Here is a 24094-nt window from a genome sequence, read left to right as displayed (position 1 = left end):
ATCCTCCCATTGTGACGAGGGCAAAACAGTTAACCAAAACTGTACGGCAGATCAGCCACGTCTAAAGGTGCCCCATCGATCACCAGGAGGGAGACGCTTCATCTTCTTAGTGCCAGAACCAAGATGACTGATTACAGTTCCTCCAGCACCAGTATTTTAGCCACTGGTTCACCGGCTCTGCTTTCTCTTTTCTGCCTAACTTCTCCCATGTTTCTGAGTGTCCCAAATTCATCATTTCTTTTTTCCTCCTTAAAACCCTCACCTTCAGTCCTGGTAACAATTCTAAGACAAGGCTAGGCAATCGGGGTTAAGTGGTTCGCCCACATCACACAGCTAGGAAGCGTCTGAGGCCAGGTTTGAACCCAGGTCCTAGCCTGGTACTCTATCCACTATGCTACCTAACTGCCCCTAAATTCATCATTTCTTACAGAAAATTAATATTCTCTATATTCCCATACCATGATTTGTTCTGCCATTCTCCCACCGATGGACCCACACGCTCTGTTTCCAGTTTTTTTGCTACCACAAAAAGCTCTTGTGATTATTTTTGGTAAATGGGGGGATTTTTCCTTTGTCTTTGACTTCCTGGGCAACCTCCTTCATTTTACAAATGAGGAAACTAAGGTTTGGAGAGCTGAAAAAATCATCTAAAGTCACACAGATGACCCAGGGCAGAACAGAGCTGTCCATTCGAATCTGCCTCTGGCACTCCAGCTACTGCATCGCCCTCCTGGAGGATTCCTCGTGGCCACAGGATGTGTCAGCCATCGAGGAAACTCCCTGCCCCAACTCTCCCCTCCATGAGCCTGCCCTCTCCTTTCTTCTTCCCCCCAATAGATACTCCTTGGGGTGAAGGTTTTCCAGTTTCCCAGTCACGGTGTTATACTTGAGAGCAGTACCTCAGGGGAACCTTTTCCTTGTCAGGAATGTCTTTGTCCCAGTAGTTGGCCATCACCTAGCAAAGAGCAGAGAAGGAATGAAGAAAGGACAGGCTGACCAGAAGTGACCCATGAAATGATTTTTAGGGATGGGACTAAGGCTGGCCACTGGCAAAACTGGGAGGCAAAGGAAGTTGGTCCTGGGTTGCTCTCTCTCTCCTTTATCCTCCCTCCTTTCCTTTCTCCCATCCCTCTGCCAGCCAAGCTTCTCCAGTACCATTGCTGCTGGCTTCCAACCCACCAGTGTCTGTGGAGGTGCTAATGTCTACCTCCAGAGAAAGAACAGAGAAACAGAAACAAGTGAGATAGAGTTTAATTACACCCGTGTCTTTCTGTTAAATAGCACCTTCTCTAGTGCAAGGAGGGGAGGACGGCTGGGAGCTACCTGGACATTTTAATGTAACTAACAACAACCAAAGAACCCAACAAATTTTTAAAGGTGCTAACGGATCATTTTAGTTAATAATGCTTTTATTTTATTTTATTTTTTTTTTAAAACTCTTACCTGCCCTCTTAACCTCAATACTGGGTATTAGTTCCAAGGCAGAAGAGCAGTAAGGGCTAGCAATGGGGATTAAGGGACTTGCAAGGGTCACACAGTTAGGAAGTGTCTGAGGCCAGATTTGAACCCAGAACCTCCTGTCTCTAGACACAGCTCTCAATCCAATGAGCCACCCGGCTGCCCCCTAATAATGCTTTTAAAAAGTGACTTCTTGGGGGCAACTGGGTGGCTCAATGGATTGAGAGCCAGGCCCAGAGATGGGAGGTCCTGGATTCAAATCTGACCTCAGACACTTCCTAGCTTTATAACCCTAGACAAGTCACTTGACTCCCATTGCCTAGCCCTTACCATTCTTCTGCCTTAGAACCAACATTATAGCATTGACTCCAAGACGGAAGGTAAGGGTTTAAAAAAAAAAAGTGACAGGGGCAGCTGGGTAGCTCAGTGGATTGAGAGCCAGGCCTAGAGATGGGAGGTCCTAGGTTCAAATCTGGCCTCAGACATTTCCCAGCTGTGTGACCCTGGGCAAGTCACTTGACCCCCATTGCCTAGCCCTTACCACTCTTCTGCCTTGGAGCCAATATACAGTATTGACTCCAAGACAGAAGGTAAGGGTTTAAAAAAAAGTGACTTCTTGCATTTTTTAAGGAAAAAACAAGTTTTATTAAGGGTCTATTATGTGCCAGACACTATGTTAAGCACTTTACAAATATTATCTCATGTGATCCTCATAAAAACCTTGAGAGTTAGGTCCTATTATTATTCACACTTTACAGTTGCAGAAACTGAGGCAAAGGTTAAGTGACTTATCCAGGGTTATACAACTAGGAAATACTTATGCTAGCTTTGAACTTGGGTCTTCCTGACTTCCAGGTCTAGGACTTAGATGCTTTTTTTAAAGGACTTTTGTGGCTTCTAGGAGGAGTGTACTTGGCTCAATCCTTAACTAGTTGTGTGACTTTGGACAGTTCACTTTTTTGGACTCTTGTCTAAAGTGAGGGGATGGACCAGATGACTGCTTCCAGGCTTCTAGCTCCGAAATGCTAGGATTCTGTGACTTAAAAGCAGATAAAATTTACCAGCTCAGGCTTGGACCAATACATAGAATCCCACCCTCACACGCAGCCCACTTCCTCAGCAGCCTCCACCTGTGGCAGGCAGGATGAGGGAAGGGCGTGGGAGAGTATGGACTTTGCCAACGCCTGGGCCTGCAGGAGGGTGGTTCCAGGAGGGAGGCCCAGGGAAGGTGGCTTCAAAGTTAGTGACCTATAAAAACTCCCAGTCCAACAGCCTGGTGCAAATCCCAAGGGCTCCTCTCTACCTGCTCCCTGTTCGACCCTCCAAAACTCTCGTATGAGATAAGCAAGGCAAGTGATTATCCCCATTTTATAGACGATGGACCGGAGGCGAAGGGGCAGTGAAATTCAATGAAGGACGAGCCTGATGGCCCACAAGACAAACTGGGGCTCATCGCCAAGTCCTTGGTTTCCAGCTCCAGGTCTTTTCTTCCCCCCCCCCCCAATTCCTGGTGCTACCTAAAAATCACACTTACTTCAATGCAGAATGACAAATCAAAGACTGGACAGTTAGAAGGAACTCCCTCCTTAGTCCGCAGCATCCATCTGGTCCAACCATTGCTGTCTGTCCTAGGATAGGCCATGGCAGAAGGCCCTGGAGTTTCACACTCAATCCCTTGAACAAGGGACGTCAGACACCCCAAGAGATACCTAAGCTTGATGGGAAGAAGAAGCAGCAGCAGACTCGGAAGATTCCATATCCCGTCCTGTCCAGGGAAGAGTCCTTGCACTCATGTCCCTCCAATGGGCAGCGTCCCTGAGTTCTTGGCCACAAAGGTCTTGGAGGGCAGCACTAGGGCTTTGGGGGCAGGGGAAACCACCACATTGGAACAATCGTGGGATTCCATCTCACACCCAGCCAACTGGCAAAGATGACAAAAAAAGGAAAACAAAAAAATATTGGAGGAAGGGGGCAGCTTGTTGGTTCAGGGGAAAGAGAAGGTCAAACCTAGAGATGGGAGGTCCTGGATTCAATCTAGCTTCAGATACTTCTTAGCTAGGAGACTTTGGGCAAGTCACTAAGCCCCAATTACCTAGCCCTTACCAACCTCAGTACTGATGACCAAAACTTAGTATTGACTCTAAGATGAAAGGTTAATGCTTTAAAAATATACATATTGGAGGGCCTGGGGGGAGAATGGGCACATGGACACATTGTTGGTAGACCAGTGAATGGGTACGACCATTCTGAAAAGCAATTTGGAAATACACTCAAGCAGTTACTAAATAGATGCATGCCCTTTGCCCCTTCTCTGACAGGACTGGGCTTATAATCTCTATTTTGATTAAAAATCTCTCCTGTTTGAGATAGATTTGTCTCTGTTGACTCTGGGCAGGGTTGGGCCGTCTTCACTAGGGTGTGGAAATCCTGAATAGGAAATGCGATGGTAAAGGGGATGGCTAGTCGCTCCAACCCCCACCCACATACCATTTCTTCCTCAGGAAGGAGTCTCCACTGTACCCGACATCTGGCCATCATAAAAGGTCTCCCATGACGTCACCAGGCATGAAGCAGTTGCTTCCAAGGAAGATAAGGTGGCTTCTCCTTCCACCCCTCATCCCCACCCCTGGGAACCACCATGATAGAATCTCAGCTAGATCCCAAGAGGTTGGGATAAGCACCAGAAGCCAACGAAACATGAATTGGGGGGTTGGGGCATTGGGCTTGTTGCTGCCTTCGTATTTCTATCCCTAAAACTGAGTACTTGGGGAGCATTTAATAAATTCTTTTCATCAATGAACTGGTTGATGTAGAGTCTACCATGCTGATTGGCTACGGAGGATAAGAGAGTGAGAAGGCTGCCAACCTGTGTGGCTGGAACGAATGGGTGGGATAGATTTAAAGGGTCAAGTGGAGTTCCCTGTTCTTCATCTGTTGAATCTGAGATACCCATGGGCTATCCAGAAGAACATGTCTAGTAGACAATCAACCACATGGTACTGGAACTCAAGACAGAGACTAGGACTAGAAACATAAATGTGGGGCGATGTCTGAAAAGGAATGATGGCTGAACCCTTGGATCATCATCACAAGATCAACAGGGGGTATAAAGAAGGGTGTAAAAGATAATTTTAACATTGTGACCTAAACTATATTAATTATTTGGTCGCCATGGATATCCCAAATATTAAAAAAAATACCCAAGTCAGCTGGAAATTTATGGTGATTTAATTGATATAGTGGAAAGAAATTTAAGAAGAAGGGAGAAGGAAAGGGGGTAGGATTTCTCCCGCCTGGCTTGTCCTGGGTGGGAAGATTAGAGGCTCTAGAAGGTAAGATTTTGAAAAGTAAAAGAGGAAGGAATCAGCCTGAACTCCAAGGGGTCTCAGCCAAGATGCCTGAACCTGAATTAGCTCAAGGGCAAACTCACCAGCCAGCGATGCCTCTCCGGGAAAAGAGGCTGAAGAGAGGAAGTGACGTGCCCTATATAGATGGTTTTACATCACTTTCCTGCATCTCACCTGTACCAATGTTAGCTTAGCTTGACTTAGGACAGCCCAGGGGTCTGTCCACTGTTTCTGCACATGTCTGGTGAAGCTTATTTTCTCAGATACTTAATCCTTGAGTATGGTGCAAAACATTCCTGACCTTGTTAAACTAAGTAGGGTGGAGAAATATAGAGTTCCCAAGACTTGATTCTGTTAGACCAAGTATCTCCATTGTTACTAATCAGAAAATAACTAAATCAGATCTTCTAAAGTACGGTCTGAGTAGGGTGGAGTAGTTTTAAAATTCACAAGGGGAAAGAGATAATACTGTCAACAAGCATTTATTAAACACTGGCTGTATGCCAAGACTCACTTTTATTTGTTTATTTAATTATTTGTTTGTTTATTAAACCCTTTCCTTCTGTCTTAAAAATTAATATTGTCGTATTGGTTTCAAGGCAGAAGGGCACTAAGGGCTAGGCAGAGGGAATTAAGTGACTTGCCCATTGTCACCAAGCTAGGAAAGTGTCTGAGGCCAGATCTGAACCCAGGACCTCTGGGACTGACTCTCAATGCACTGAGTCATCTAGCCACTTCCCAAAGTCTCCTTTTATAGATGAAGATGCTAAGGCCCAAAATGATGGGGGGGGGGGGGGGGGAGGGGGGGGGGGGGGGGGGGCGGGCCAGGGGGGGGGGGGGGGCACAATGAAACAAGGGCGTGCAGGGGGGGGGGGGGGGGGGGGGGGGCAGTGGGTAAAGCATTGGACTCAGAGCCAGGAAAACCCAAGTTCAAATTCTGCCTCTGACACTTTCTAGCAGTGTGATCCTAGGCAAGCTCTAAGTTTGTATGTGCCTCAGTTTCCTCATTTGTAAGTAAGGGAGCTGGACTCTATGACCTCAAGTTCTCCTCTACCTCTGTGGTCCTTTTAGCTCAAGTACCTGACACTCCCCCCACCATGCAAATGCTGGTGCCCACTGTTCCTAATTATTTTACATTTATTGACTTTCAATTTATTTTGTGTTTATTCTCTTTATATTTATTCTTAATATCATTATATGTGTATTCATTGTCTCGCCACCTTAGAATGTAAGCTCCTTGAGAGTAAAGATTGTTTCATTCTTTGCCTATGTATGGATAGCTGGTAGCACAGAAATTAGTGTGTCACTAAATAAATAAGCAGGCAGATCAATAGATAGAGGAAATAGATAAATAAGGAGACAGGGCAATAGATGAGCAAATGAAAAATAGAAAATAAGTGAATAAACTCATGAGTAATAAGATGAAAGAATAAACAAAGAGATAATGAATCACAAATGAATGGCTAGATAGGTGAATAAAGAGATAAGGGAATAGATGAGTAAATGAAAACTAGAAAATAAGTAAATAAAAGAATAAATTAATTAATTAAATGAATGGATAAATAGATGAATGAATAATGAATGGATACAGAGATAAGTGAATAATTGAGTAAATAAAAATAAAAAGGAATACATAAATAAATTATTAAACAAATTAATAGGTAAAAGATGAACAAATAGATTAATGATAGAGGTAGATCAATCAATAGATAGATGACAGATTGATAGATAAATCGATAGATGGGTGAATGGATGGATGGATGAATAGATGGATGGTTGGATGATTATGATAGACAGACAGACAGACAGACAGACAGACAGACAGACAGACAGATAGATAGATAGATAGATAGATAGATAGATAGATAGATAGATAGATAGATAGATAGATGGATAGATAGATAGGTAGATAGATAGATAGATAGATAGATAGATAGATAGATAGATAGATAGATAGATAGATGGATGGATGGATGGATGGATAGATAGATAGGTAGATAGATAGATAGATAGATAGATAGATAGATAGATAGATAGATAGATGGATGGATGGATGGATAGATAGATAGGTAGGTAGATAGATAGATAGATAGATAGATAGATAGATAGATAGATAGATGGATAGATAGATAGATCGATAGATAGATAGATGGATGGATGGATAGATAGATAGATAGATAGATAGATAGATAGATAGATAGATAGATAGATAGATAGATGGATGGATAGATAGATGGATAGATGGATGGATGGATGGATGGATGGATAGAAATTCTTGATAAGTTCTTCCTGGTTGATGATTGATTCATAGACTCCAAATCTAACATTCCTTCCATTACCCCCACAGATTTCTGCTCTCACCTGCCAGGTAGATTATAAATTCTCTGAGGGAATTTTTTTTTTTTACTTCTTTGTATCCTTTGCTGGCTAAGTGATCAATTTGTTCAGTGATACACCCCTGTGCTCTGACTCACAGTTCAACTGCTTGCCCTGTTTGGCCAGACTGGTTCCTTTGAGCTTCTGTAAGCCTTCTCTGCCCATGAAGGTACCCTCCTCCCCCCCCAAAAAAACACCTCACCATCTGTAAACCCAAAACTGCCAAGGAGCATTAAAACCACAGAGACCAAAGAAGCTGGGGCCCAGAGACAAATGCTCAGGAAGAAGCAGAGACTTCTCCAGAGATGAGTCATAATCTGAGCTTTCAGTTTTCGATGGGCGTCCAGGCTTTCTGAATTACTGCTGGTACTGAAATGATACCTTCCCTCTTGGAACCAGACACCCAGGACTGATGTGAGTGTGGGGTAGAAGTTAGAGAGAAGAGGGTCACAGAGAATCCATAGGCCAGCAGACTCTTTGCCCTGCTGCGAAAGGATGAGAGGAAGAAGACAATGGACTGGAACAACCAATCCTGCCTGCCACCCTCCTCTCCCATTTATGTCCTACTTTAAGATTCGCAAATCGCTTTTCCTTTTTTATTTCTTTTAAGCCTTCTAGCAGCCTGTGGGGCAAGTAATCCAGGTACAATATTATTATTCCCATTTTACAGATGAGGACTCTTTGAAAGGTGAAGTTACTGGCCTATGATCACAGTCTGGATTTGAATCCTTGTTCCTCTGACACCAGTCACAAGACTGTTTCTGTTATACTACAATGCCTTCCACTGACTTTGTTCAAAACTTAACTCAAGTGCCTCTTGTAGAAGCAGGAGATCTTTCTTGCCCCCCCCCCATGCTAATGTTTTCCCTCTTAGATGAAGCCCAAATTATTCTGTATATATATATTTTTTTATTTATCCATCATTGCTCCCATGGCTCCAAGCTCTGTTTGACTAAACTCCTTAGGGAAGAGCCCGTGTTTTTGTCTTTCTTTGCATTCCCAGAACTTAGCAGAATGCCTGGGAATGTAGTCAGTTCTTAATAAATGCTTGTTGATTGACTTATTTTTCATTAGTAATAGTTGTACTATATTCTTGAATGGGGCAACAAGGTGGTGCAGTAAATAGAACATTGGGTTTGGAAGCAGGAAGACTCACTCTCATGAATTCAAATCCAGCCTCAATACTTACTAGTTGTGTGATCCTGGGTAAGTCTCTCAACTTTGCATCAATTCCTCATCTGTAAAATGAGCTGGAGAAGGAAATGAGAAACTTTTCCAGTAACTTTGCCAAGAAAATCTCAAATGGATCACAAAGAATAGGACTTGACTGAACAACACATAACATTACATTAAATCCAATTCTTCTAAAGCCCCAGAAAGAATTCAGCTCAAAGTTTAGTTTCTTTCCTTAAGAACTGAGTTTGAGTGACAGCTACCTGGATGGTTCAGTGGGATTGAGAGCCAAGCCTAGAGATGGGAGCTCCTGGGTTCAAATGGGTTCAAATGACTTCAGACACTCACTTAACTCTCATTGCCTAGCCTTATCTTTCTTCTGCCTTGGAACCAATGCACAATATAAATTCTAAGAATAAGGAGGAGAAGGAGAAGAAGGAGAAGAAGGGCGAATGAGGAGGAGAAGGAGAAGGAGAAGGAGAAGGAGAAGGAGAAGGAGAAGGAGAAGGAGAAGGAGAGGAGGAGGAGGAGGAGGAGGAGGAGGAGGAGGAGGGAGGAGGAGGAGGAGGAGGAGGAGGAGGAGGAGGAGGAGGAGGAGGAGGAGGAAGAAGAAGAAGAAGAAGAAGAAGAAGAAGAGAAGAAGAAGAAGAAGAAGAAGAAGAAGAAGAAGAAGAAGAAGAAGAAGAAAGAAGAAGAAGAAGAAGAAGAAGAAGAAGAAGAAGAAGAAGAAGAAGAAGAAGAAGAAGAAGAAGAAGAAGAAGAAGAAGAAGAAGAAGAAGGAAGAAGAAGAAGAAGAAGAAGAAGAAGAAGAAGAAGAAGAAGAAGAAGAGAAGAAGAAGAAGAAGAAGAAGAGAAGAAGAAGAAGAAGGAGAAGGAGAAGGAGAAGGAGAAGGAGAAGGAGAAGGAGAAGGAGAAGGAGAAGGAGAAGGAGAAGGAGGAGAAGAAGGAGAAGGAGGAGGAGAAGGAGGAGAGAAGGAGAAGGAGGAGAAGAAGGAGAAGAAGGAGAAAAAGGAGGAGAAGGGAGAGAGAGGAGGAAGGAGGAGGAGGGAGGAGGAGGAGAGGAGGAGGAGGAGAGAGGAGGAGGAGGAGGAGGAGAAGGAGAACTGAATTGAGTTTGAATTGGCTGGGTCAGGCCCTTATGGTTTAGGAGGCATGCCTTTGCCTTCTCTCTGGTCTAGTCCTGCTTCTCCCTGGCCCCAGTCAGTGAGGAAGGAGACAAGTTCATTTGGGTTTTTGTTGCCTCGATTTCCAGCTTCTAGAAATAGACCATCCCCATAAAACCATCGTTTATAGGAAAATGGCAATGAAGCCCTGGCGCCAGGAGAAGTTGACATCCTATGCACGCCTATCAGAGATGAGATGTTTTGCAGGAGCACAACATGGATAAAGATGGCCAACTCTCGTCTTTCAGAATCCTTCTTCCCCTCCTGATTCTCCCCTTCTCCCATGTATACTTATACTACACACAGCAGCAGCAACAATCCTAGGTACTCTTTCGGCCACGTGTAGCTGATTAACCAACTAAGTCCATTTGAGCCTTGACAAAGACTGAGATGAACCCTTCCAACTGCCCTGTTCTCTGCTGGGCCAATTTGTGAAAGGGAGTCCTCGTTTCTGAACTGGCATGGGAATGAATAAAGGTTTGACATTTGAAGGGATGTCTTGGTAATGACCATTACTTCTATGGAACTGTTAGCTATAAGTCCAGCCAGGCCACCAAACAACTGCTGTGTCCCTCCATCTTCCATTCACACTATGTTCTACATTCCCCCCCTCTACTCCTTCCTCACTCTCTTGACTTCGTGTCATCATGATTAGGTATCCTTCTCAACCTGAAAAGCATTCCTCCCCAACCCCCTGCTTGAAGCCCCTTCCTCCAATTGTTCAGTTTTTCTCAGAACCTCCATTTTTAAGGAAAGTGTCCAGGCCAACCACGTCTACTCTCATTCCTTTCTGGGTTTCACTCCCAACTCCCAACTTCTTTCTCTGTCATACTTTCATCCAATGATCTCCTCTCTCCTTTTCACCTCCTTTTTTAACTATTTTCTTCCTCCATTAGAATGTAAGCTCCTTGAGGGCAAGGATCATCTTTTTTTCTACTTGTATTTGCATTGCCAGCACTTAGTACAGTGACTGGTATACAGTAAGTGATTAATAAAAGTTCATTCATTTGACCATTGAGTGATCAGCAGAGAGGAAAGCAATGCCACTCTTTATGAGAGCAAAGAACTCCTTAATCATCAACATAGAATCATAGGGGCATGGATTCAGCTGGAAGCAACCTTTCAGGTCATCTACTTATAAATTTCAAGCTGGAAAGAACCTTAGAAACCAGTTAGTCCAGTCCTCCCTCACTTTACAGATGAAAAAAACTAAAACCCAGAAGCCTAAGTGACTTACCCAAGGTCACACAGGTAGTAAATGGCAGACAGTATTTGAACTCGGCTTCTGATTCCCAGACTAGACTTCTTCCCCCTGAATCACCTTGGCTCTCCTCCAATGTCTTTCCATTTTAAAAATCAAAATATCACATGACAGCCTTCTTGATTTCACCTTCTAAGAGGTAGTTCCCTCAAACAGCTGAGCACAAACCACAAACCACTAAATGCCCAAAGTTAAATATTTCAATTCATTCATCCACATGGGAATAATTGACACTAGCCTCTGATCCCGATGACAAATGAGTTATTTCTTCTTTTCAGCCCATTATATGTAACTCTCTGGATCATTTTCTCTATGAAGAAACAGTGATGTTCTTTCACCTGTGATCACATGCTTGACAAAAGCTGGAATGCTCCAAGGAATTGGTAGATGGAGAAATTTGCCTGGAGACAATGGAACCCCATGGATAACGGACACCGAAAAATCATACAGCTGACATGATGTTCACCTCTGAGACAGACAGAGAGGAAGGACTAACTGGGGAATTGAGCACGGGATCTAAAGAGACTTCAGGGTAGCACAAGAGATGATGCAGACTTCATATGCATAGTAGCTATCAGATCATTTGCCTTCTCAGTGGGTATGGGAGGGACTGGATTGATTGTGAATTTGGAACTTTAATTTTTTAAATGAGCATTTGCATTTATAGGCAAATATACTGAAGAGATGAAAGAAAAATTGACTAGCAGGATTAAAAAAATCTTCATAAATTAAATCATTGAATTAAGATGAAATATAATTGGGATAAAATGAAATAAAAATTTGCATTTGATTTTTGAAAATAATTGAAAATGAATCCATTTTACAAATATATGATGATTGGCTTCTAGGGATAGACAACAGAAAAGTTTAGGAGGAGTTAGTGAACTGCAAATTCATTGAATCAACAACGTGATAAAGCCAAGAATGCAAAAGTATTCTTAGGCTGCATTAAGAGAAGGCTAGGATCCAGGACTCAGAGATTACAGACCTGTTAGATTCTTTCCCATTAAGCAATACATCTTTTTTAGTTTTAAAAACTATTTTATTTATTTTAATTAGCCAAGATCTGACTTCTCATCCTCCCTTCCCAATGTCCTTCCCAACGAAGAATACAAAAGACTCCAAACCCATCTCACAAGTGTATAGTCAAAGCAAATTTCCACATTGACCAAGTCCAAAAAAAAATTGTGTCATTCTTCACTCTGAATCCTTTGCCTCTCTATAAGGAGACAGATTTCTTAATGTTTTCTCTTTAGTCCTCCAGAATCCTGATTGATGTAAGAGCAGGAGGTTCGGAATGTTGAGAGTGATTTGATGGACAGGTGTGGACCATTGGAGGCAGGAGCAAAGGAACCTGGGAAAGAACCAAGGGGACCTGGGAAAGATCGGAGGAAGAGGAGAGGCTTTTGGACCTGAGATCTCAGAGTGAGGAGAGGTATTCTGGCTTTGCTCGAGATCATCCAAGAGCCAGTCCAGAGATTAACCCAGAGGACCAGCCGTGGAGCTTCCCAGCAAAAGACTTGTTGTTGCCTGACATCTTCTTTAATATCAGAAGAGAGATTCAGGTCCCATCAGACCTGACGGGCCAATTAAAGGCTCAGCATTCCGAACCTCCTGCTCTTACATTGGTTATTACACAGATATGAGTTCAGCACAATGATACTCTATCACATTTATATGCTAGAGCTTGTTCAGCCATTCTCCAGTTTATGGACACCCCTCAGATTCTCATTCTTTGCTACCTCAAAAAGAGCTAGGAAAGAGGGGCACATCCTTAGATTTTGATTTGCTTAAGACTAGACATTCCCCTTCTTCTACCCTGCCACCAAATCCCTGCCCTTCATCCCTTTCCCTCCCAATACCTACTGAGCAAAATGTATTTTTCTTCCCATTTGTATGTGTGTGTTCTCCTTATGCCAATGAGAGTGGAGTCAAATATCGCATCCTTTCTTCCTTCTGCATATATATTTCTACTTGTGCACCCTAATTATGTTCCTAATCTTCCTTTCTCTTTTTTCCTCCCTCATCCCCACCCCACATTTCTCTTTCCCTCATTTTCTTAAAATTATCAAGATGTAACAGAATTACTCTCAGGCCTTGTCTCCCTGAATGGGACCTGATGATGACAGAGTTCAACAGGCTCACATATATATAAACAATTTATCTTTGCTTAACCCTTTATTATTGTTATTTGTGTTTACCTTTTTATATAGTTCTTTACTAGATTTTACATAGTTTTCACTACTATGTTTGATTTTCAGAGTTTCTCCACAGCTCTGGTCTTTTCATCAGGAATACTTGGAAGTGTTCCATTTCATTAAAGATCCATTCTTTCGCCCTGTAGCATCACGCTCAGTTTTTTCTAGGGAAGTTATTCTTGGCCATAAGTCCTTTGCCTTCAAAATATCATATTCCAAGCTTTCTGCTCCTTTATGGTGATGGTTCAGTCCTAGAATCCTTTCTTTCTATGTTTCCTTTGGCCTGGAAGCTCTGGATTTTGGCTATGATATTCCTGGGAGTTTTCATTTTAAGGTTTCTTCCAGGAGGTGATCAGTAAGTTCTAATTCCATTTTACCCTTTGATTCTAAGAGATTTGGGAAGTTTTCTCTTACGACTTCTTGAAATATTATGTCTGAGATTTTTTTTTTTGGTTGTGACATTCAGATAGCTCAATGATTCTATTTTTCTTAAATTTGGGGGAGGGGACATTGTTATTGCTATGAGACATTTCTTCTATTTTTTTTTAACTTTTTGGCTTTGTTCTAATATTTTTGTTGCCTTATGAAGTCATTGGCTTCCTTTTGGCCCATTCTAGTTTTCAAGAAGTTTGTTGCTTGGGCAAGTTTTTGTGCCTTGCATGCCGAGGTGTTGGCACACACAATTGCTAATTTCCCTCCCAATTCTTTCCTTCACAGTCCTAATTTCTTTCCAAACTTTTTCCTCAAGCACTCATGCCATTTACAAAGTATTTTAAAACTTTTGCTTCATCTCTTCCAAAAGTTCCAGAAAAAGGTATGCTGAGCAATAGAGGAGAAGGAGAAGGGAACAAGCATTGTATAGCATCGATGACATGCCAGGCACTGTGCTGAGCATTTTTTACAAATATTATCTCATTTGGTCCTCCCATCAACAGTGGGAAGTAAGTGTTATTATTATCCCCATTTTACAGTTGAGAAAACTGAGACAAATGGCGGTTGATTGCTTACCTGAGGTCACATAGCTAGTAAGGCTGAATTTGAACTTTGGTTTTCCTGATTCCAAGCCCAGCACTCTACCCATTGCACTACCCATTGCCTCAACACATTGTAGATTAGATGATGATAAGCAGGGAGTGTCTGGGGAAGAGTAATCAGGTTGCTAAAGGTCCTCAGGTTCATGTCACTTAAGAATCAGTCAAAGGAACTGAAGATATTCTCAAAATAGACGTCTTTGAGCTGGAAAGATTTACATGAACTGATGCAAAGCAAAATAGTAGAACCGGGAGAACATTATACATAGTAGCAGCAATGTGGTATGATGATAAATTGTGAAAGATTTAGCTACTCTCAGCAATGCGATGATCTGGGACAATCTTGAAGGACTTATGACAAAGAATGCTCTCCACCTCTAGGGATAGAACTGGTGGAATCAAATGCAGATGAAAGCAGACTATCTTCCACATTAGTTCATTTACAGTTTGATTTGGGTTTTGTTTTTATTTTGGGTTTGGTTTTATTTGAGTATTCTCTTATAACAATGACCAATATAGAAGTATGTTATGCCTGATAATGCATGTATTTAATCCAGAAAAAAATGGAAGTCTTTGGATGGCCATCATGATTCTTTTCCATTCACATAGAAGATGTCTTGTAGAAAGGGGATTTGATTTGATCTATTTGGAGCCAAGGACAATGGGTGGAAGATCATTAGACCTCAGAGGCAATGGAACCACTGGACCAGCTCTAAACAATTCTGCCAAAAGGAACTCAGTATCTTCAAAACTTGGCTCAAAGGGCTACAAAAAGTCTTTTTTAATTCTTTGTGAGATCTATACGGCTCTGATATAAATTTTGGGAATCTTTTTTTTATAGAATCCAATTCTTGTGTTGTGAATTGTTTATGGACTTTGGAGTATAACACTCTAGCTGTGTCAGAGATCTTAGTAATGTCCTTTAATGGAAAAATTTTTTCAGCCTCTTTGTTTGTATTAGTGTCCTTGTCCTTGTCATTTCCCTAGGCACCCGACTTGTTTTTCTTGGCCTTCTTTTCTTTATCCTTTGTTACATTGTCTGCCTGTCCGTTTCCCTTGTCTTTGATCTGATCTAGCCCATTTGTCTTTAAAAATTCTTCAAACATGTTTTTCACCAGTACTTCCAAATTGGTGTCAACTACCATGATTTGTGCCGTTGTCCTTAGAACGAAAAACTTGTAAATGATCTTCATGTATGTGAGAGTCTTAATTGTAGCCATGGTAAAAATGTAAGCCTGAGTGAGTACTTGCCATAGGATAGTATCTTTTTGAAATGGTATGTTCATTATAAAAGGGGTGGTATTTGTTATGTCTAATAGTATAGTGGTCATAGTACTATACAGGATATTGTATAGCCAATAGCCTGCAATCATTGCCAACACCACCATCCCACATACTATTTGTCTGAACATCTCGTCTTTTCTCTTTTGGCTTCCTCTCTATAGGATGCGGATACAGTCTGTTCAGGGCGCCATATTGATTTCTTTTAAGAGGAAGATGATAATTTCAAGATCAGATCTGCCAATCTCCTCCCTCCTCCCTCTAGTTGATTCTTCTGTTGGTAGCACTGAAGTCAGCTCAAAGTGAGTATCTTGGTATATCAAACAAAGCACTCTCTCTTTTCTAAGTTTAAGTAAGGGGGTTTATTTGGGAGAAAGTTGAGGGGAGAGAGGGTTTGGGGTTTCCCTAATCCTAAAGTAATTCCTAAGATAGAGGATGGCAGAATAGAGTTCAGATTTGGGAAAATGGTCAACAGATTTGAAGATTCAGTCAGGAGAAACCAGAGAGCAGGACTTTTCTGTCCTTTCTCCTTTCTGTCCCAAGGGCAAGAGACAGAGGTTCTCAGCTTGTCTGTTCCTTGGTCACCATTCCAATTAGAATGGTCTCCTTGGTTGACAGTTCAGCAGTCCTGGCTTCTCCAACTCTGCTGCAGACTATTCCCATTTTGTCTCCTCCACAACATTACACCCAGCATGAAGACTTCCTGTGATGGATGGGTAGATGAGAACAACGTGCCCTGAAAGTGACCGAAGCAGGTGCTCTGGAATGCTTAAGAGTTTGGTCTGATATCAAAGACGCCAAGGTGATCCACTGCCTCCCCAGCCATTGCCTGTTGTCCTGACTCTCACCTTGCTACTGGTCTTTGACGCCTCTGGAAGAAAGCAAGGTCCACGATTATTTTGCTCAACTCTGCCTCACTAAAATCCAATTCACATGCAAACCAAGCTATCACTCATTGTGATGTCATTGGTCTTCTTAAAAAAATAAAATAAAAATACACCTGAAGGACTAACAATGGCAACAATCAGCCATATTCTCTGGGAAGGGGAGTCCAGGGATCTATCCTGGGTAACAAACAGCAGGGTTTGGTCAGCCCAGACCAAGAATGTGCTGAAGAGAATCTGGTCATAGATAATGAGGGCAGCACTGAAGAGAGGAAGCAATGCCCAGGAAAGTATACAAGACCTAGGAGGGAGGAGACGTGGTTTCAGCTCCTCACACGTCACTTAGATTCTGAGTCTCAGTCTGATCATCTGTAAGATGGACATGACAATACCTGCACTATCCAAGGATTATTGGGGGAAAGCACTCTGTAAACCTTAAGGGGATAGATAGATAGATAGATGGATGGATGTATAGATGGATAGATGGACAGACAGACAGATAGATAGATAGATAGATGGATGGATGGATGGATAGATAGATGGATGGATAGATAGATAGATAGATAGATAGATAGATAGATAGATAGATAGATAGATAGATAGATAGATGGATGGATAGATAGATACATACATACATAGGTAGATAGATACATAGATAGATAGATAAATAGATAGATAGATAGACAGACAGATACATAGATAGATAGATAGATAGATAGATAGACACATAGATAGATAGATAGATAGATAGATAGATAGATAGATAGATAGATAGATAGATAGATAGACACATAGATAGATAGATAGATAGATAGATAGATAGATAGATAGATAGATAGATAGACACATAGATAGATAGATAGATAGATAGATAGATAGATAGATAGATAGATAGATAGATAGATAGATAGACACATAGATAGATAGATAGATAGATAGATAGATAGATAGATAGATAGATAGATAGACACATAGATAGATAGATAGATAGATAGATAGACAGACAGACAGACAGACAGACAGACAGACAGATAGATAGATAGATAGATAGACAGACAGACAGACAGACAGACAGACAGACAGACAGATAGATAGATAGATAGATAGATAGATAGATAGATAGATAGACACATAGATAGATAGATAGATAGATAGATAGATAGATAGATAGATAGATACATAGATAGAGAGATAGATAGATAGATAGATAGATAGATAGATAGATAGATAGATCAGCTACCATTTCACAGAAAACCAATTTTGAGAGATAAGCTAAGAATTATTTTCTTCCAAGCAAATGAAGACAACTTGTCTTAATATTCAATCAAAGACTACCTAACAGTTATTTCATAGAGGTGAAAAAAATAATAAAATTCATCTGAAAGAACAAAAGGCCAAGAATATCAAGGGAATTGATTTTTTAAAATGATCATAGAAGAAGGTAGTGTTTAGCTATGCCAGATGTCAGACTGTATTATAAAGTAGCAACCATGAAACCAATCTAGTACTGCCTAAGAAATTGAATAGTAAGTCATTGGAATAGATGAGGCACTTCAAATGCATAGTAACCTGATATTTGGCAGCTCAAAGATCCAAGCTTTTTCAAGAACTCGCTATTCAACCAAAACTCCTGGGAAAACTAGAAAATAGTTTGGCAGAAACAAGGCACAGACCAACACTTCGTGCCATATGCCAAGGTAAAATCAAAATGGACACGTGATTTAGAAATAAAGGGTGAAACTGTAAACAAAGTGGAGGAACATAGAACAGTTTGCCTGTCAGATCTGTGGATAAGGAAGAAGTTCTATTCAAATATAGAGAATATTATGAGATATAAAATATTAAATTAAAAAGTCTCTGCACAAACAATAAATATAACTGAGATTAGAAGGGAAACAAAACATTGGTGAAAAAATTTTAATAGAAAATACCTCAGACAAAGGTCTCATTTCTTTTTTCTTTTTTTTTAAACCCTGACCTTCCATCTTGGAATCAATACTGCATATGGGTTCCAAGGCAGAAGAGTGGTAAGGGCTAGGCAATGGGGGTTAAGTGACTTGCCCAGAGTCACATAGCTAGGAAGTGTCTGAGGCCAGATTTGAACCTAGGACCTCCCATCTCTAGGCCTGGCTCTCAATCCACTGAGCTACCCAGCTGCCCCCAAAGGTCTCATTTCTCAGATATGTAGAGAACTGAATCAAGTTTAGAAGAATATAAAACATTCCCCAACTGACTAGTGGTCAAAAGGTATGAATAGGCAATTCTTAGATGAAGAAATTAAAAACATGAAAAAAAATGCTCCAAATCAGTATTAATTAGAGGAACACAAATTGAAACAGCTCTGAGGTATCACCTCACACTTATTGGGTTGGCTAATATGACAAAAAAAGGAAAATGACAAATATTGGAGGAAATATGGAAAAACTGGGACGCTCATACACTGTTGATGGAGTTGTGAATTGGAGAGCAATTTGGTACCTTTTGATCCAGCAATACCACTTCTAAGTCTGTATCCCAAAGAGATCAAAGATAGGGGAAAGGACCTGCTTGTGCAAAAATGTTTATAGAATCTCTTTTTGTAGTGACAAATAACTGGAAACTGATGGGTTGTCCATCAGTTGGGGAAAGACTGAACAAATTGTGGTACATGTTGGCGATGGAATACTGTCATGCCGTAAGAAATGATGAACAAGATGATCACCAAAACAAATTGGAAGAAGACTTCTATGAGGCAATATTTGTGAATGACTTAACTGTTATCAGCAATGCTAGGATCCAGGGCAACTCCAAGGGAGTCCTGATGAAAAACCTGTTCAGCGCCACTGATGGAATCTGAATGCAGATTTAAGCATACCATTCTTTGCTTTACTTCCTCCATCAATTTTTCTCTACTATAAACATTCGGTGTCTTCTTTCACAACACAATGAACATGGAAATATGTATTGTATGATAAGACGTGTGCAACCCATATCATATTGCCCGCCATCTTTGGGGATGAAAGAGGGGTGGGAGGAAGGGAGAGCGCATGGATCATAAAAATGTCAGAAAACAATTATTGAAAATTGTGCCAACATGCAATCTGGGCGAAAAATTAAATTTAAAAAAGTAAAAAAAATAAGCAAAATAATAATTCGTGAACAATATTCCATTTGCCTGTAGGGATTCTAAACGTGAGATCATTATCGATGAGGAGCTGAACCATATCCATCTTGAGATTTTTGCCATCAGTGAAGCCAGAAAGAAGCTGCCCCCGAAGGGAAGGAGGACCAATAAGAACTCCTTGGAGAAGCAAAGAAAAGGAATTGGAGAGGTGAGTTTTATTGTAGGACCCAAAGCTACAAAAATACAATTTCAGGATGCTTGGTCATTCTGGGGTCTTGTACTAATAATACATTATTTGCAAAGAGATCACAATGGGATTAATTGTAGTTTACCGAAAACATCATATCAATGAAGAAGGAAACGGCAGAGAAAGTCCATGAGGAAGCTGGTTTGACCCTGAAAAAAAGTCAAATAAATGTACACTCTGATGCTTGGGGACTTCAATGCAAAAGTGGGGAAAGGTGAGGATGGGGCAGTGGGGCAGGGGGTGGAGGGGGGGAATATATAGGAAAGTGAGAGACTAAAGACTGGCGGATCATTGAGAAACTCCACACCTCTATATGAAGAACATCTCCACTTTAAAGTTGCAGAAATAGAGGCCAACAGGTTAAGGGACTTGCCCATGGTCACCCAGCTAGTGTCCAGTTCTAAATTTGAACTCAGGTCTGACTAAAAAGCCTAAAGCTCTGATCTACTGCACTACCTAGTTGCCTCACTGCCCAAATTCTGCGGATGACTTGATCAAGGGTGTCCATGGTACTTTTTGGAAGGCCACTTATTAGCACATTAATAGAAGATAAAGCCTTAAATTCAAAAAACTGAGCAGTGGAAATTTGGGCATCAAGGTTAGTTAATGGAGGAAACATTTGGCAGAGGTTGGGAATTGGAGGAGGAGGGTACTTTCCCAAAAAGAGAGCTGAATTTGAACCTGAGTTCAAATACTGCCCATGTCAATTGGTACTTATGTGACCTTGGTCATCAATTAGTCTCTGAACCTCAGTTTCTTCATCTGTAAAATGAAAAGATTGGACTTGATCTCTAAGGATGCTTCCAACTCTAAGATCCCTGATCCTGTGATGCCACAAATCATTCCCCAGAAGCCTTCGTGCACCCCAACTCCCTCCCCCCTCCTCCTCCACTTCCTTTCTGCCCTAAAATAAAGCAGCATTTTCATAAAAGACTTTTTTGTCCCCTCCTGCCTCCCCCTCCATACCTCCAAGTGACCACAAGTCAACTCATCTTTCAGCAAATCCAGGGAATTGGAGGTCCATGAAAAAGGAACCAATCTTGGAAAGAGATCACTTTTGGAAACTGGCTGGGTTCCCCAGTTTTTCCAGTTCACTGGTCTGAATTCCCTTCTTGCACTGACATTCATACTCCCTGTAGGATGTCAGAGAGGAGACTAGAGGAGGTGGGTGGATGGTCTCATGTCTGGAGCATCTACTGAAAGTCAGAAGGACCTGGGTTCAATCCTGCCTCAGATGTCTACTGGCTCCATGATCCTGGAAAATCACGGACCCTCTCTTTGACTCAGTCTCTCTATCTGTAAAATAGGAATATGAATAGCACCTCCCTCCCAGGTTGTTGTGAGCTTCAGATGGGAGAGCCTGTTAAACGTTAAAGTGCTACATAAATGTTAACGATTAATTAAGGGTATGCTGAAGCCAGTTTGAACTGAGTCAATTGTTAAATTTTTCTGTGTGAGCTTTGACGCCTCAGAACTACCTCAGGGGCTTAGTTTATTGTTTGTGGATTGTCTAGACTCAAGAGATGGAGAAAATGTTGGCTAGATGGCCCAGTGGGTAGAGCACCAGTCCTGGAGTCCAAAGGACCTGGATTCAAATCTGGCCTCTCGCCAAAGATGATCTTCCCCAAAATACGGGGTCCAACTCTTTGTGATCCTGTTTGGGATTTTCTTGGCAAAGATTCTGCAGTGGTTTGCCATTTGCTTCTCTAGCTCACTTTACAGATGGGGAAACTGAGGCAAACGGGGTTCAGGGACTTAGCCTGGGTCACCCAGCTAATAAGTGTCTAAAGATGGACTTGAACTTACGGAGTTGAGTCTTCCTGCTTCCAACCCCTCCCCCCAGTTGCCCCACATATGGTCTTCCCAGAAAAGAGGATCAAGACAATATTAATGCATCCGAGGATCTCACTATCTTTTGGGGCTGTCTTTGACTTATCCTGAGCCTACAGTCAATTCAACCCCTGCCCCGAACTCTTGGAAATGCCCTGCTTTCAAGCCATTGCTTCCTCCTTGACTCCAGGAGCCAAAGTGTGGCAGTGTCCGTCTCTCCCATTGGTCTGCAGCTCCTTGAGAAACATGTTTTCCCCTTTCCTCGTATTCTCAGTGCTTGGCACAGAGCCTGGCACGTAATCCACACTCAGTAAAAGTGTGTTGACTTGGCCGGACTATTTTTAGATTTGTCTTATTCCCCAAGAACGAGCCCCTGAATAATTGCTTAACTGTGACTAGGGGGAGACCCGAAGAGCCCCCACAGAGGAGACCCCCAGCAGATGTGCCCTTCCATAGCCAGCACTTACCCAAAGCTGGAAAGCGCCATTTGGTTTGGACCTTCCAATGGTCCTGCCATTGAGCAGGCAAATATTTACCTTGGGATCTGCAGGACTGAAAATATTTGGTTGGAACCAGATGTGTCGCGTGTCCGTCCCTGAAACATTAGCTAAGGGAGTGATTTAGGAAAATAAAGCAGGAGGTGGAGTGCTCACCTTTGCTCACATGTTTGCTTTCTGCCCAAGAGCCTGAGGAATGAATGAGAAAGGCAGGGAGCCAGCAGAAAGCTCATGGATGGCTGTGATGCAGTGATGCACAATGGGGTGAATAGAAAGAAGTCAGGTGTGGGGTGGGCATGGCTTTGTTCTTTCCTTTGGCATAAATCAGAAAGAGGAAATCTATTTTGTCCTTCAAGGCTTCTGTGGTAGTCCTGATCCAGTTGACCCTGCATCAAAATGGGTTTGTTCTGTTTTTTGTTTTTTGTTTTTTTTATCCCAGATAGGAAAATTAAAAAAAAAAAAAATTAACCGCTTAGAAGGAGCTAAGTGGTTCAGTGGATAGAAAACTAGACCTAGAAATGAGAGGTCCTGGGTTCAAATTTGACCTCAGACACTTCCTGGCTGTGTGCCTGGGCAAGTCACTTACCAATTGCTTAACCCTTACTGCCCTTTCCCCTTGGAACCAATACACAGTATTGAATCTAAGATAGAAGGTCAAAGGTATTGTAAATAAATAAATGAAGGAAGGAAGGAATAGATAAGCAAACAAATGAATGAACAAATAAATAAATAAACAAGAAAATAAATGAATAAATGAATGAATAAATGAATAAATAAATGAATGAATGAATGAATGAATGAACAAATAAATAAATAAATGAGTGAATAAATGAATGAATGAATGAATGAATGAATGAATGAATGAATGAATGAAGCACTTACTTTCTGCCTTAGGATCTAAGTATTGGTTCCAAGGTAGAAGAGCTGTAAGGGCTAGGCAATTAGGGTTAAGTGATTTGCCCAGGGTCACCCCATTAGGAAGTGTCTGAGACTAGATTTGAACCCAGGACCTCCCATCGCCAGGCCTGGATCTCTATCCACTGTGCACCTACCTGCCCCCCAAATAGGAAAATTTGACCTGAAATCATGGTGGCACAGGTGTATGATTTCTGAAGGTTATCTTGGAAGGAACAGCAGGACCGTTCCCAAATAGCCCAACTATTAGTCCTTGAGTTTATAGGTGTGACAGAGGAGAGCAAAGACTTGGATATTCCTCTGGTGCTCCCCACATTAATTGCCTTTCTGACCAGTCCCGGTTTGGGAAAGGGAAGGAGTTGCTCATTGAATGGCCACAACCTGTGCCCAGACTAGTGTCAGGGGCATCCCTGTAGGGCGCAAATAACCTCAGAAAGGCAGAGAAGAAGAAAAATCAAAACTCGGACAACCACAAGAGCCCTTCAGCTTAGACCTGGACCGAGGAGATTCTGGTCTATTTTTGGGTCCATTTTTAAATACCACCTTAAGAGAGTAAATGCTGTTGCTCGAGCTGGAATGTCAGACCGTTGGTGTGCTTTCATCCTCTTCATTTACAAATGGAAGCTATTTCAATCATTCCAGAAAACAATTTGGAATTATTCAAAAAAAGGGACTAAAATATCCACATCCTTTGATTCAGAGATTCCATTGGTGGACACACAACCCCAGAAAGCCAATTACTAAAAGGGAGGCCAGGATATATTTAGCAGGGCTTTTTGTAGTGTCCAAGAACCGGAAGCCAAGGAGATGCCCATGGATGAGCACAGGACTCTACAAATGGTATATGGGAATGTCATGGAATATTATTGTACCGTGAGAAAGAAAGAATATGATAGACATAGAAAAACATGGGAAGATTTATATGAACTGATAGAAAGTACCAGAAAACAATCTATGCCATGTCCACAACAGTGAAAACAGACAGACTAGTAACAACAAGACAATTGGAACTGAATGGTGTGGAATTATAATGACCAAACAAAAGAAGAAATATTGAGAAGATGTTTTTCTCCCTTCTTTGCAGAGCTAGGGGACTAGGAGTGCGAGACACTATAAATCCCATCAGGCTTTTTCAAGCTGTTCTTCCCAAGCTCAAGGAAGATGTGAGTTCAAATCTAACCTCAGACACAAGCTAAGTTATGACCTTGAACAAGACACTTGACCTCTGCCTACCTCTGTTTCTTTAATCATAAAATAATAAGAGCACTTAACTTGCAAGATTTTTGTGAGGGTCAAATGAGGTAATATTTGTGAAGTGCTTTTAGCATAG

The sequence above is a fragment of the Monodelphis domestica genome, chromosome 2, assembly GCF_027887165.1.
Source record: "Monodelphis domestica isolate mMonDom1 chromosome 2, mMonDom1.pri, whole genome shotgun sequence".
Taxonomy (NCBI): domain Eukaryota; kingdom Metazoa; phylum Chordata; class Mammalia; order Didelphimorphia; family Didelphidae; genus Monodelphis; species Monodelphis domestica.
This window is presented reverse-complemented; position numbering follows the sequence as displayed.